The sequence below is a fragment of the Macrotis lagotis genome, chromosome 1 (genome assembly GCF_037893015.1).
Source record: "Macrotis lagotis isolate mMagLag1 chromosome 1, bilby.v1.9.chrom.fasta, whole genome shotgun sequence".
In the NCBI taxonomy this organism is placed as follows: domain Eukaryota; kingdom Metazoa; phylum Chordata; class Mammalia; order Peramelemorphia; family Peramelidae; genus Macrotis; species Macrotis lagotis.
In genome coordinates, this window is record NC_133658.1 from 358,831,478 (window position 1) to 358,846,690 (window position 15,213).

At 40.1% G+C, this 15,213-nt stretch overlaps 1 protein-coding gene across 1 annotated transcript in view; it reads right to left on the reverse strand.

The window, feature by feature from the left end:
* Window positions 1-15,213, reverse strand: part of TOX2 (TOX high mobility group box family member 2) — a 306,239-nt gene that overhangs the window by 37,708 nt on the left and 253,318 nt on the right. The window lies entirely within an intron of this gene.

Sequence of the window (15,213 nt, forward strand, 5' to 3'; positions counted from 1 at the left end):
TTAGCTTACAGTGAATATACATAGCAATTCTTTCTGTTGCAACCAGAAACCCTGTGGGTCTTCTCCTCCCAGACAATTGGGTTTTTTTTGAATTGCAAAAGGGGCTATTTTTTGCTTCACTTCTTTTTTACCTGCCTTAATAACTAAACCCTGAGGATCATGCCTCCCAGTATATATATATATTGAAGTGATTCTAGGCCTCTTTTCCTCATCTCTCCCTTAGCTACTCATGATCACTAAATGGGCATTGACTCAGTCAAACTGTGACTTGGGAAAGACCTAACTTTAAAAACCCCCAATTCTTCAATTGTATCCAGAACAATCTCCAGTAGTCCTGATGCATATCTGACCACTGAACCCAGATGACTCCAGAGGAGAAAATGAGGTTTATGATTTTGCACAGCACTCTCTTACTCAAATTCAACTCACTTGCATGTCACGGCATCACCCCTCTGATACCAGAGGGGTATCTTATCTTCGAGAAGGAAACAGGATAAACCACAACACCTTGATAGGCTTTAAATGACTAGCTAAGGAGCTTGTAAATTATACTATATAATAGCAAACAATACTGACTTTTAATTCAGCAGATAGGACAAAAGGAAGGTGGAGGGGTGTCTTTCAGATCTGCCCTGGGACCTCAGGGTCTCAGCTGGGGCCAACTTCCTCCTTGATACCTATATCTCAGTGCAACTCTCCCCTCTGCTCCTCCTGCCCAGGTTGGAATGTGGTCATCAGCAACCTTTACATAGTCATCTCTGCACCTCAGTAGGCTGGCTCTGGATCAGCTCCAAACAACACTGTTGGCCCCTAGCCACAAGCCAGACTGAAAAGGTCATATAGGCTACCCAGGCTAATAATAAAAGCTTACGTGGTGCTTCACACGGTGCTTTCTTTAGGCCCTCCTCACCTCTTCCTTAGGCTACTGCAATAGATTCCTAATTATCTTTCTGCCTCGTCTGCCCCCTCCCCAATCTATCTTCTCAGCTGCCAAGGAGATTTTCCTTAAGCAAAGATCTGACCACAACAGTCTCCTACTTATTAAACTTCAATGGATCCCTATTACTTCTAGGAACAAACAAAGCTCATCTCTCTGTTTATCTCTTAAAGTTCTTTAGAACTTTCTCCCTTCCTGTCTTTGTAGTTCTTTAGGATATCCATCATAAACTCAGTGATCAAGCCATGCTGGCCCACTAGTTTCTTTGCACGTGTCCATCTTCCAACTCCATGTCTTTTCACTTACTGTTCTGCACACCTCTCTTCTCTTCTCTGACTTTTAGTCATAGATTCAGTTCAAAGCCTACCTCTGCAGGATGCTCTTCCTAATGACCTCTGATGGACAGAAATAGAAACAAAGATTTAAAGTTGAGAAACCATTCTGAGGCCAGTTAGTTCAATTCCCTCATTTTTCAGATGTGGAAAATGAGGGGATTGTGATTAATAGCAATAGGGAAGTTGCTACTTGCCTGTTAGAGTACTTTCTGTTGATTTTGCATATATGCTTTCTTTTCTATTAGAATGTGAGGTCTTTTATAGCAAAGACTGCTTCCCTACCTCCCCTCTCTTTCTTCCTCCTCCCCTCCCTTATTACTTAGCAGGGACCCTGGAACAGAATAGCTATGAATAAATATTATTGATTGAAAGGAAGGGAATAAGCATTTTATCTGGTACCTCTATTTGTTTAACAACAGGCTAAGCACTTTATAGTTATCTTCTTTTATCTTCACAACAACCCTGGGGGACAGAAGCTGTCATCACTCCCATCTTACAGATAAGAAAACTAAGGCAGATAGAAGTTAAGTAACTTTCTCAGGGTCATACACCTACTAAGTGTCTGAGGACATATTTGAACTCAGATCTTTTTGATTCTAGCTCCAACATTCTTATCTACTATACCATCTGGCTTCCTAGTGGAAGTGATTTATTGCTTATTTATTGTACAAAGCTTGAGAAATATTTCTCTGGGCCAACTTGGAGATTTCTCAGTCCCAATATGTCTGGCAGAGGGACCAAAGGATGTACATGGTAGCTGACTATGGGTCCCCTCCCAGAAATCAATCCCCAAGGATATCTCCATGTATCTGGAGCTCCCTTCAAAACTTGGTTTGGGACTATGTCTATCAGTTAGCCAATAACCTATAGTAATAGTGACATTTGCAACCTGCTATATAAAGAAGTGATGACTGCCTCAATCAAGGTCAAGCTTCTTGGGGTGGCAGGATTTGTCTACATCACTATCTTTTCTTCAGGACTGTTAGAGGCCTGAAATAGGTTTCTTCTCTCAGGATAAAAGACTTGATTCATCACAATGAGATACATGTGAAAGATTGGGGATGTCAACTTTTCCTATGCCATCAATAAAATCAACAAGGATTCAATTCCTTTATTAATAACTTATTAGATGCAAAGCAATGGGATATAGTAGTGTTTATCCTCCAAAACAGAGTATCTGGGTTCAAATTTTGCTCCTCCTGCCTCCTGGCTGTGTGATCATGACTTAACTTCTCAATGTTCTAGTGAACTCTCTGGGGCTAAAAGTGGCAGAATAGGTGCCAATATTCATTGGCAGAAGAAGCTTCCCTATACCAATGAAATCACAACTTGGGTACAAAATGAGCAAGGTACTGTGCTTGGCCCTGTGAATACAGAGATGAAGAACTCAACATAGCCAGCTTGTTTAAGGAATTTATACTTCCAGTGACACAAAGGGAAAAACAGTATCTTTAGAGTCAGAATCTAGCTACAAATACTTGCTAGTTGTATGACCTTAGGGCAATGAATTTCAATTTTCTGAGACTTGGGTTCTTCATGAAAACAAAGAAGTCGAACAAGATGGACTCTATAGCAGAGGAACTCTCATGTGTGGAAGCTCCCCCTATCAATACAGAGACAAAACACAGCTAGTAAGTGTTAGAGATAGGATCTAAACCCAGGTTTTCCTGATTCAAAGTCTAATGCTCTATTCACTCTGTTACTCTTGTCTTTAGTTTTAGTTTTTGCTTTTTTTAAGGATTTTTGCAAGGCAAATGGGGTTAAGTGGCTTGCCCAAGGCCACACAGCTAGGTAATTATTAAGTGTCTGAGGTCAAATTTGAACTCTGGTCCTCCTGACTCCAGGGCCAGTGCTCTATCCACTGTGCCACATTTCTCTTGTCTTTAAAAGCTTATAATAACTCTCAAGGTCCCTTCAGTTTCTGATGTTTTACCATGTTGGTCTCACACCAGTAAGGACCAGTAAGAGCCCAGTTAGTCCTGCAGATCTCTGGCACTTTGAGGATTTCTGGGGAATGGAAGGCTAGAAGCAGTTGATTATTTTAAAGTGTTTGGAAAGTCATAGTTAAGCCTCTCTCCTTGGGTTGAAGCCAAGTTGACTGACCTTACAGCTCAACCACAGGCTGGGAAGCTGAGGGCAAAACAGTTTTTGGGCCCCTAGACACCTGGTGGCTGATGGTTTTAGAGAGGTTGGGGAGGGGGGCTGGGTGAAAACCAAAATGTAGGTCACCAGGCCACAAGTCCTGATACTAATTAGACAGAGCTCCATAAGAGTGCCGCGCCAGGACTTATTCATCTCTGCTCTCCAGAAGCATGTACTCTAAAACTATTTGTTTAGATAAATAGATAAATCCCTTGCTAAGTATTTATTATGTGCTAGGCAGAGTGCTAAGATCTGGGATTGCAAATATAACCACAAATATATCCCTGCCCTCAGGAAGCTTATATTCTAATGGTAGAAGGCAACACATACTAGGAAGCTGAAAAATAGGGACAAGAGGATGAGGTGACAATGCAATGGCATGGTGTGGAGGTCTGGTTCCCTGTAAGATGAGTCAAAGGGTCATCCATCAGAGTAAACAGAGACAGAGGTCAAATGCCTTGCCACACCTAGTATCTGAGACATAATTTGAACTCAGGTCTTCCTGACACAAAATTCAGTCACCATGAAACCCAGATGCTTCATGAATTGCTCAAGGTTATACAGATAGTGAGTGGCAAAGCCACTTAGATAAAAACAATACATGACTTTCATTTTTGCTTTGTTGTTTTTTCTATTATTTGAAGTAGTCATTGATACAGTGGACAAAATGCTGGGTCTGGGGTCAGAAAGATCTGAATTCAAATCCAGCCTCAGACACTAGCTATGTGACCCAGGTTACCTCTGTTTGCCTCCGTTTCTTTATCTGTAAACCAGGGATAATAAATAGTACCTATTTATCTCTCAGGGTTGTTGTGAAGATCAAATTAAAGCACTTAGCATATAGTATATGGCAAGTAGAGGTCTGTCTATATACACGCTTATTCCCTTTTTCCTTTTCATAAGCTTTTTGAACTTTTCATATTTACTTCCATATTAGGCTATTACTTCCTTTGTTTTTAGGGTCCCTGCTTCTAGCAATTGTCTCTTTCCCCCATCAATTTGCTACTTCTGGTATGCTTTGGGTTGGAAAGCAAAAGAATAGCAACTTCTACATTACTCTAAGATTTATAGTCCTGTTGGAATTGTATGCAAAATGGGGCTGGGATTGTCCCCATGATGCTCAAAGGTCTTTTTTTCCCCCTTTCTTCATTTCTGGTTCTTAACCTTGTTCTATACAGCTTAAGCTACTGGATAAATATTGGTCAGATAAATAAAGGATTATTGGATTTTTTTTAAGACCAAGAAAGTAACAGATTTATAGCTGAGAGTTCTGAGATCATTTACTACAACCCCCTCCTTTCACAGTTTAGGAAATGGAGGCCACAGCAGTTAAATGACTTGCCCAAGGTTACACTGGTAGCAAATGGCAGAGCTGGGACAGACATTCTACTACTTTGACTTTAAATTTATCATTCTCAAACTCAATCTGAGTTCATTCAACTACAGCACTACTTAAACTTACTTTATTAAGTGGATAATTTTTTTTAAAAAATTTATTTTCAAATTTACAAAAACAAAAAGAGGAAAACATTTCTATGTACACAGTACAACCTAAAAGAGAATTTACTATAAAATCATGAATTTCCATTTCACACTATTTACTTTTTTTGAAAAAAAGTATGTAATAAATTGTTACACATCATTTTCAAAGCTACCCTGCTTTAATAAGTGGATAATTTTTAATTGGTATAGCAATGGTTCACTTATTTTTCAATACATATTTAAGTGGTTATAGAAAAAGATGTAGGTTAAACCAGCCCACTTGCAATCTTTATAGCTTACTCTTTGGTGTAAGTTCAACCTAAGTTCTGTCCAAATCATTACCACTTCTATGTTAGTATAACTCAAATTCTTGATTTGCAGAGTGAGGACCTGAGAGAAGATAGCTTTGTAGAAAACTGCCTTCTCGTGAGTTTTTTCCTGTGGCGTTTAAAAAGATTCAAGAGACATAATTTCTGGGAAATTTCATCATTTTATTAATAAGGTCAGCATTTTAAAAAAAAGGATGGTCATTTGGCTGCCTCTGTTTTGGACTGAAGATAATCATGACCACTGGTTCATGCTGATATTTCCATTGGAAGAGGGATGTTCCCTAGGAAAGCAATAAACTCTGACTGGTTCACAAATAAAGAGAGAATGAATATGACAATGAGGGACTGAACTTGACTGACCTTTGATTATGTCATTTACTTTTAAAAGTTAATTATTAATTTGTTTCTTTGTTTCTTTATTCTTTTTCTCCCCTAGATGCCTGTTCCATCACTTACTTCTTAAGTTACCCCCAATTTAGGGTTATCTATTCAAAGAATTCATCCCTACCCAAACCTGAATAGAGCACAGTGACTTCCCCACCTGGGTGCAGCAGTCTGGATAGAGAAGCTTAGTTCAACCTTCAGACACTGATGTCCTGAAATGAGGATAAATGAAAAGTGGGGTAATCTGAATCTTCCCAAATCACTGATTATTAATAGTTATTTCTCACGGTCCTTTGTTGTGGAGAGTCACTCAGATATTAGAGGTCCCATGCCATTTGGAGCCGATTAACATCCTAATTTCCAGAGATTAGGATGTGACTCATTCTTCATTCTACCAGTTGTAATCCACATATTCCATGACTTTCACTGAGCTCAAATTCTTCCTCAGGTTCTCATGAAGGAAAAATAACTGCTAGGGGCGGCTAGATAGTGCAGTGGATAAAGCACCGGCCCTGGAGTCAAGAGTACCTGGGTTCAAATCTGACCTCAGACACTTAATAATTACCTAGCTGTGTGACCTTGCGCGAGCCACTTAACCCCATTGCCTTGCAAAAAAAAATAACTATTTGACCTGGGAAACAGCACAGATGCAACAAATAGATCCTAAAAACTCTGTAATTGGGGCAGCTAGGTGGCCTAGTGGATAAAGCACCAGACTTGGAGTCAGGAGTACCTGGGTTCAAATCTGACCTCAGACACTTAATAATTACCTAGCTGTGTGGCCTTGGGCAAGCCACTTAACCCCATTTGCCTTGCAAAAAAACCTAAAAAAACAAACAAAACAAAACTCTGTAATCAGTGAGAGGGAATGGGGAAACTTAAGTGACCTCTGCTCTCACACAAAGTGTGTCACCTTTGTGATAGTCCCAGAAGTATGCGGTGTCTTTCTTTTTCAAAATGAAAATACAATTTAATAGAAGTCCTGACTAACTAAATGAAGCAGACATTGTCCACACACATTTTTGGTTAACTGTAAAATTTTAAAGTTACAGATGAAGGCAAAAGAGTTCTAAGATCCATCAGATGGAGCATGGCTCTGAATCACTGATATGTAGTGAAACTGAACGAATGAGTTTGTTTATGGCATTACTGCCAATAAATTGCACCACTAGAAACCACTTCAGGTGTGTTAAAAAATATCTGGGAAAAAGCTGTGGCTGTTTCACTACCACTGGAAAAAATAGAAATGTTCCCTTATGTGGATAGAGCATCTGGCCTGAAGTCAGGAGGACCTGAGTTCAAATCCAACTTCAGATATTTAATAATTACCTAGCTGTGTGACCTTGGGCTAATCACTTAAGCCCACTGCCTTGCAAAAAGAAAAAGAAAAGAAATGTTCCCTATTCTGTTCTAAGGCAGCTAGATGATGAAATGGATATGATGCAGGGAAGATTTGTGTTTAGAAGCAGATTTTGTAATACTTTATACTGTTAAATTTTATAAAATGTTATCTGCTCTTGAGATGTAAATTGAATCCTATTGTTCTATTGTTAAATGTAAAGTCTGTATCCCTCTCCTCATTCCCACCCCCAACTTCCAACCTTTTTACCTGGTTTCAGTCACATAAGGGGGGAAGAATTTCCCTTTGCCCTCAATACCTAGAGAATGGACAAGACTATAAAACTCTCCTTCCAGCCACTGCCCTCCTGGCCCAGTCAGCTCTCCCTGGTTGTCTCTCTTTCTTTCTCTTCTCTCTGGCTGTCTCTGTCTCCCAAGTAACCTCACCTAGCATTTTGTTATTCACTTCTGTCCTCAAAGTGTTTGCTGTTTTTTTTTTGACTAGGAGGAGTAAAGTTTTTAACCTCCATACTTTGTAACCATCTATAATAAATCCTGAGCAGTTTTAAATCCCAGGGAGTTTGTGAATTCATTCACTATTCAAGGCCTCTCAATCTCTCTTGGAGACCTCACTTCTTTCCACTACAGATAGAGCTTTGGGCCTGAAGTCAGGAAGATCTGAGTTCAAATTTGGTCTCCGACACTTCCAAGCTGTGGGACCCCGGGCAAATCACTTAACCCTGTTGGCTCAGTTTCCTAAAATGAACTGGAAAAGGAAGTGCCAGACCACTCTAGTGGCTTTGTCAAGAGAACTCAACTGGGGGCATGGAGAATTGGACACAACTGAAAACAGCAATAAATGCTCTTCTAGTGACTTACACAATATCCTCAAATCCTCCAGTTCTGCTGGGAGAAAACATGAGTTGGGGCAAAGACCAAGTGTCCCTGCAGACTTTTATACCATCAGCTTCCTCATTAGCCATCTATGGGACTCACAGTCTCACAAAGACAAAGACACACACACACACACACACACACACACACACACACACACACACACACACAAAACCAAAGACAGATATTTGCCTTGCAAAGGTCACAATCTTGGGCAGAAGTGACATGGCTCATTACTTCTACAGTTGAGACTCAATATCAAGAAAATTTAAGTTCAATTTCACCCCTTAAATTAATCAGTTATCTAATTCTGGGCAAATGACTTAATCTCTCTTATTTTTTTCATCTGTAAAATAATAATAATAATGGCTAACATTTATATAGTGCTTATTATAGCTGAGTACTTTACAATGATTAGCTCATTTTATCATTACAGAAACCTTGAGAAGTAGATGCTGCTATTATTCCTGTTTTATAGGTGAGGAAACTAAGGCAAAGAGTGGATAAGTGACTTGCCTGGGATCATATAGTCAAAGTATTTGAGGCTATATTTGTCGTCATCCTGACTCCAGACCTGATTCTCTAAATACACCTGACCACCCCTATTTTATAGGTTTGTTTAAAGATTCAAAGGTATTTAAAAACTTTGAGTATTTTATAAATTTTAGTTGCATTTGTCATTATTGGCATTATTACCATTGTCAGGTCTTCCCTTAGTTTGACTACCCTACAGACTGTGCAGACCCCAAAGAACTGACCACAACTCTTTGCCCTCAGCCCTCTGCTCTGTCTGGCTCTGCAGTGACTGCCGCAGCCTCATCCTATTCTGATTCTGTTAGTATATGAGAGCAGGTCCTAATGGGAGGGCTCCACTACACTCTATTCGAACAAGAAGTTAATCTCACACTGCACAATGTTGGCTTCATGAAGACAGAATCTGCAGGAGGGAAATCAAACACTGTCTTACAGACGGTCTGCCTTTCTATTAACCCTATTAATGTGAACATGAGTTGAAGGGCTCCTTGTTTTATTTATTAACAGTTTTCACTCTCAATAAGCCTGCTGTGGAGCAAACTTCTCATTAACAGGGAGAAGACAGAGCTGGTTGCTTGAGTCCCCACTGAGTAGAGACTAAATGGGGAGGCTCCCTGGGGAAGTAATGGTCATCCTAGGGGTAGAATAAGGCAGCTTCCCTGATGCTGGTCTGAAACCAAGAAGAGCCCTCTTGCCTCATGGCAGGGGAAGGGGGTTATGGTCATACCAGTCTTATGTCAAAGTTAGAGACATCCACCAGATGCACCTTTACTGAGCAGTATTTAAGTTAATTCAAATCCATTATTTATTTAGACATGGGTTTTTTAAAATTTTGAGTTCTACATTCCTTCCTTTTGGCAAACAATATGATACCCATTAGATAAAACAGATTTCTGTAAGTTAATTCGAATCAACAAACATTTATTGAGTGTCTGCCAAGTACTAGATACTGTACATTTTTCTCATCACTCAATGAACATGTTTTTCTTTGGGTCCTGAGATGGAAAAATCCTTTGATTGATTCAAGGAACAACCCATCAGCAAAATCTAGTTGCAGAGAGCTGCCTGGGGCACTGTTAAGAGAAAAGCCCTGAGTCCCCCAGTTAGTGTGTGCTAGCTCTGGGTCCTCCTGACTTGGAGGCCAGTCCTCCATCCACTTTGCCATACCAATCTCCTATTCATTCATAGAAACAAAGAATTTAGAACTGAAGGTACCAGAGATGACCTAGTCTAACCTTATAAGGAAGACAAAACTGAGGTTCAGAGGGGGCCAGTGGTTTTTATCTTAAACCTCATGCCTAATAAGCAGCAGAGCCAGGATTCAAACTTTTCCCTTTAGCAGGAATCCCCAATACAACACCTAGAAAAGTGATGGGACAGGTCTCACTCCACTACCCTTGAAGACAGAAAATGCTTCTTATACTAGAAGACTACATTTTTTTTTGCAAGGCAATGGGGTTAAGTGGCTTGCTCAAAGCCACACAGCTAGGTAATCATTAAGTATCTGAGACTGGATTTGAACTCAGGTACTTCTGACACCAAGGCTGGTGCTCTATCCACTGTGCCACCTAGCTGCCCTAAGAAGACTACATTTTTACAATGGAGAGTGGAAACATGGGCAAAATTTGGGGATCTTATTTTCCCTCTATACCAGATAGCTTCTTGACTCTGAATGATAGGTTTACAGATTTAAACCTCGGAGAGTCATAGAATCAGAAATTTAGAGCAAGAATAGATCTTAAGAGTGCCACCAATCTGACCCCTTCATTTACAGAGGATGGAAACTGAGGGCTAGAGACATTAAATGATCTTCTCAGGGTTTCACAGTTAGGAAGCATCTGAGTCTGGATTTGAACTCAGGTCTTCTCAACTTCAGGCCCAGTTCTCTGTGTACTATGGCATTCCCTGGCTATGGATTCTATGACACAGTGAATTCACTCAGAGTTGGCAAGACCTGTAGATCATTAAACTAGTCACCTAGGCTCTGTAAGCTATGATTTCTCCTTATCTATTAAAAAGGGGATAATACCAGCTTGAGAGGAAAAGGAATATTGTCTCTGCTACTGACTATGTGATCTTGGATAAATCACCTACACTTTCTGAGGGTCAGTTTGCTCTTCTGTAGAAAGTGGGGGTTGGATGAGACTGGTTCTCAGTCTCTGATCCTGTGATCTGTAGGACCTACCTTATTTGTAAGACTTAAATAGAATAATGTATGGAAGGAGCTCTGCAAATTTTAGAGGGTTATATAAATGTCATCTCCATCATCACTGCAGTTATTATACTCTGAGGGGTCAAAACCTAGCCAGTAGAAGTGTGTGAATATGGAGTTAGAGTGGTTGATATGAAAAAAGAGCCCTTCAGATAGCTCCAAAGAGAAGAGCAGCCTATACATGACTCTGTCCTTAGCCTTGATTTCCTTTTTATCTAAAAATTTAAATCAAAGCCACAATTGTCCAAGAAAGGTTCCAAAAGATGTGCGGTTTACAGTCCTGAAATGAAATGGCTCATCCTCATTTGGAGCCCTTCTACTCTCCTGGGTAAATAGTGTATTAAGACAATTTTTAAAAACTCTTATTATGTAGCCAGCAGACCAGAACAGCTTCATCGAGCCGTTAAATATGTAATCATACTTTTTTTCCTTTAAATTGCATATTATTTATGCAACAGAGCAGAACAACTCCAAAGGAGTAATTATGACTCTGGCGTGCGTGCTGTGGTTAGAAAAACTCTCATGGAAACAAACGTGAGGGGTAAGTCAGTCAGTTTGTCCCCTAAACACTGTTCAATCTCCATCCAACCCCTGACCAGCCCCTACTCTGCTTTTGCCTTGGAATTTCCATGGCTGGGCTTCCAGGAGCATGATGATATCATGATATTATTGTGGAATGGTGGGGTAGGAGGAGGGTGATAGAACCTAGCCATCATCTGGAGCCACCTTCCTTCCCATCTCCTTCCCCCTCTACCAGGGGGAAGTTCCCTGCCAGGGCCAGTTCCCATTCTGGGCCTGAGTTCTTTAGCCCTGGGCCAGAGTGTAGGGAGCAGATGGTGGGGAAACCTGGGAAGAATTTGGTAATCCTTCTTTCCCACCACAACTAAGAATGCTGGGGGAGGGTCTTGACCCTTGGGATCACAGGTTCATGGGTGGCAAGCTATAAGCATGATAGATAGTAAATAAGAGTTTACTAGAGAGAGAAAAGCTCTCAGAGCTTAGGGAGATAGATTCCCTTATTTTTTGAGGAGGAAACTGAGCTCCAGAAGTTAGATGATTCACCTGTGGGTACCATCAGTGTCAGAGCTAGTAGCACTAAGACAATGGGTATTTTACTCCCTCTTGGGTGTTCTTACCATTCATTAGATTACACTCTGCCTCAAAACACTGTGTGGCCAAAAGAACCCTGGGCTAGGGGTCAAAAGACTGAGTTCTAGTCCTGACTGAGTCACTTCCTCTCTCTTGAGACCTCAAGCAAACCAAAGTTTCCTGAGTTCTATTCCTCTTCACATTAGATCTGCTCTCCCCAATAGAATGAACTAAGAAGGGAAGCCTGTAGCCCAGGTCTGGGACTGGTCCTCAAACACATAGTCTAAAGAGGCTCCACTGAATCATGGGAACATGGAAAATGTACTGGCTGTGGAGTCAGAGGACCTGGTTTCCAACCTGCCTCTTATATTTACCTATCTATATGACCTGGAGCAAATGGACCTTGTTTTTAATCTTGATCTATAAAGTGAGGAAGGGGTGGTGATGACCATTGAAATCCCTTCAAAACTGACATGTGTGATCTTCTGTGAACAAAGAGCTAGAAGGGACCTACACTTTACTTTATGGATGAGGAAGCTGAGGTTCAGGGAGGTAAATGACTTGCCTAAAATCACCAAGATAGTAAATGGCAGGAGTAGGATTTGAATTCAGGTCTCCTGGCTTCATTCATTCACTCATTTATTCATTCAACAAATATTTATTAAATACTATTGTGTGTCAGACATTGGACTGGGAGTACAGTAATTAAAATGGTTTCAGGGAACTGGCTTTCTTATTGTGGGAAATAATATGTATGTAGGTAAGGAAGCAAAAATATGAAAAGTAAATAAAAGTAAGGGTTTTGATATATTTTTAGGGAGTGGGGGAGGATGATATTAGCAAAAGGAGAATTTGGAAAGGTGTCAAACAGGAAATGATGTTTGATTTGAGTCTTGAAGGAAGATGGGGTTTTTTAAACGGTAGAGATAATGAAGGAGAAAGTTCCTGGCAAGGGGTATGGCCAATGTAAAGACAGAGTGATGGGGAAAATATAGGTATGTGTCATATATATATATATATATATACATATACATGTATATATACATATATATATATATATATATATATATATATATATACCAGCCAGTTAGTTTGGCTGGAATGTGAAAATGTGTGAAGGGAGGCAATAAGCCTGGAAATGTAAGTAGATTGGAACTACATTGTGAAGGACTTTGAATATCAAACAGAGGGCTTTTATACTAGAGGTAAAAGGGAGTCACTTGACCTTGAACCTGAGCAAGAGAGCAATATATTGACCACATCCCTTTGTTCATCAGACACCTTCATATCTGCCCAAGTTTCTAATTTCATCTTCAGTCTTGTGGCCAGCCATGCTCAATATAACTTTGTTTCTGATATCATCATCCATGTATAGAAGTCCAGCCACTCCATATCTACTTTTTTCTGTCTGGTGAAAGAAATTCTATTAATTTTGTTTTATTTGGAGGCAATCAGGGCTAAGTGACTTGCCCAGGATCACACAGCTAGTAAATGTCTGAGGCTGGATTTGAACTTAGCATCCTGACTCCAGGGCTGTACCACCTAGCTGCCCCAAATCCTATTCATTTTATAGACTTCACCCAAGTACTGTATTCTCTAGGAAGCTTTCTTTGATCTTTCTACTCCTTAAGAGCTCTTCCTCCCAAGCTCTTAGCATACTCACTGTCTGTGTGAATCTTGTGAAGTCTCTTTTCATGGATATCTTATTGCTTCATCTGGATTTAGAGACTATTTTATCAAACTAGAGAGTGTCAGAACTGGAGGACACCTGAAAGATTTTTTTAACCTATTCCTTTCACTTCCCAAATGATCTCCAGGATCTCTTCTAGCTCTGTAGGAATTTCTCTTCCATTCTAAGTTCTCATCTCACCTTTGTGGTTGAGAGCACCTGATGAGACTTCAAATGAAAGAGTTAAAAAAGGTTTTATGCATATTTAAGAGCCTTTTGTTTTTCCTTAGGATAGCCATAATTTAATTTTTTAAAAGGTAGATGATTAAAGTAGTTTACACACAATAGACACTACTAAATTCTTATTGCTGTTGTCTTTTTCAGACCTATCTGACTCCTTGTGATATATCTGGGGTTTTCTTGGCTGAGATATTTCCTTCTCTAGATGAGGAAACAGAGGCAAACATGGTTAAATGACTTACCCAGGGGCACACTAGTAAGTGTCTGAGGTCAAAATCTTATTCTTTGAAAGAATCTCAGAGTTGGAAAAATCCTTTAAGGGCATCTCAACAAATTCTCAACTGAAGCAAGAATTCCTTCAAATTTCAAGGTCTTTCATGCTTAGCCTTTCTACTCTCACCCTACACTTCAACTTGGGCAGTCCAGATCTGACTGGAAGGAAGTTTCCTCTTATAGTGAGTTACTGATCTGTCTCCTTTCAATGCTAACCCACTGTTCTTAATTCTTCCCCTCTGGAGCCAACAAGACCAAATGGAATTATTCTTTCTCCTGACAGCTCTTCAGATATTTAAGACAGTAACCATATCTCCCTGCTCCCAAGCCTTCTCTTCTCTGGGCTAAAATATTCTCTATTTCTATTACTTTGTAAACTCAGTGCTTTACACTGTGACTGGTACATAAAAAGGCTTAATATTTTGTGGAATAATAGATTTAATTTATCCTTTTAGGACTGGGGTTTTTAACATGAGCTCCAAAACAAACTTGCTTTTTTTTTTTTTTTTTTTAGGTTTGTCTGAGGCTAGATTTGAATTCAGGAGCTGACTCCAGGGCTGGCGCTCTATCCACTGTGCCACCTAGCTGCCCCCAAACTTGTTTTTTTTTTAAAAGATATTTTGAAAACCAGTTATCAATGTAATTGATTTTTTTTTTTAGTTTTTTGCAAGGCAAATGGGGTTAAGTGGCTTGCCCAAGGCCACACAGCTAGGTAATTATTAAGTGTCTGAGACCAGATTTGAACCCAGGTACTCCTGACTCCAGGGCCAGTGCTTTATCCACTGCGCCACCTAGCCTCCCCTTGTAATTGATTTTCTTTGCGATCCTATTCATTTTATTTCATGCATTTGAAAACCTCCTGAGAAAGCCCCCTAGGTTTCAGCAGACTGCCAAAGAATATTATTCTCCTGTTGGTGAGCCCTATCATCTCAGTGGTACTACCTTGGTTTAGCCCATCTAGGAAGAGGGTAAGCTAGGTGATGAAGTCAGGAGACTTATCTTCTTGAATTCAAATCTAGTCTCAGATACTTAGTAGCTGTGTGACTCTGAACAAGTCATTTGACCCTATTTGCTTCAGTTTCCTCATCTGCAAAGTAAACGAGAGAAGGAAAAACATTATGAACCCCCTAACTTAGGACATGATTTCAAGTCCTTTCCCCTCCTCCTATGCCCATTGTGCTCTCACTCCTCAAAGATTTTTCCCAGAATTTGATAAATAACTCCTATTGAAAGCTCATCACTGAGTTTAAGCTCCTTAAGGACAGGGGCTACCTCATTTTTTTTTTTTTTTTGCTAGGTGTCCCCTAGCACTGCAGTTGCCACCCAGGAGGTGCCTAATAGATGCTTGTTTGACT